This window comes from Hipposideros armiger, unplaced genomic scaffold (assembly GCF_001890085.2).
Source record: "Hipposideros armiger isolate ML-2016 unplaced genomic scaffold, ASM189008v1 scaffold_7, whole genome shotgun sequence".
Classification (NCBI taxonomy): Eukaryota; Metazoa; Chordata; class Mammalia; order Chiroptera; family Hipposideridae; genus Hipposideros; species Hipposideros armiger.
In genome coordinates, this window is record NW_017731357.1 from 750,391 (window position 1) to 751,521 (window position 1,131).

Below are 1,131 nucleotides of genomic sequence, written 5' to 3' on the forward strand. Positions count from 1 at the left end.
ATTTCTAGAAGTATACAATCTATCAAGTCTGACCTGAGAAGAAACAGAAACTCTGAACAGACTGATTACTACCAAGGAAATTGAGTCAGTAATCAACAAGCTTCCAACAAACAAAAGTCCTGGACCAGATGGCTTCACAGGCGAATTTTACAAAACATTAAAAAAAGAATTAATACCTATTCTCCTCAATCTATTCCTAAAAATTCAGAAGGAGGGAAGGCTCCCAAGCACATTTTATGAGGCCACTATTACTCTGATCCCAAAGTCAGACAAAGATGTTACAAAAAAAGAAAACTACAGGCCGATATCCCTAGTGAACATAGATGCAAAAGTCCTCAACAAAATACTAGCAAACTGAATTCAGCATCACATTAACAAGATCATACATCATGATCAAGTGGGATTCATTCCTGGTATGCAAGGTTGGTTCAATATCCACAAATCAATTAACGTATTCCATCATATTAACAAAATGAAAAATAAAAATCATATGATCATATCAATAGGTGCAGAAAAAGCATTTGACAAAATCCAGCATCCATTTATGATAAAAACTCTTAGCAAAGTGGGAATAGTGGGATCATATCTCAACATAATAAAGGCCATCTATGATAAGCCCACAGCAAACATCGTACTCCATGGGGAAAGGCTAAAAGCTTTCCCCTTAAAATCAGGAACAAGACAAGGCTGCCCACTTTCACCACTTCTATTCAACATAGTTCTGGAAGTTCTGACTACAGCAATCAGACAAGAAAATGAAATAAAAGGCATCCACATTGGAAAGGAGGAAGTAAAATTGTGATTATATGTAGATGACATGATACTATATAGAGAGAATCCCAAACACTCCACCAAAAAACTGTTAGAACTGATAAATGAATTTAGTAGGGTAGCAGGATACAAAATTAACATTCAGCAATCAGTTGCATTTGTATACACCAATAATAAACTATCAGAAGAAGAAATCAGGAAATCAATCCCATTTACAATTACTTCAAAAACAATAAAATACCTAGGAATAAATTTAACCAAAGAAGTAAAAGGCCTGTACTCAGAAAATTATAAGACGTTGAAGAGAGAAATCAAAGAAGATACAAATAAATGGAAATACATACCATGTTCATGGATAGG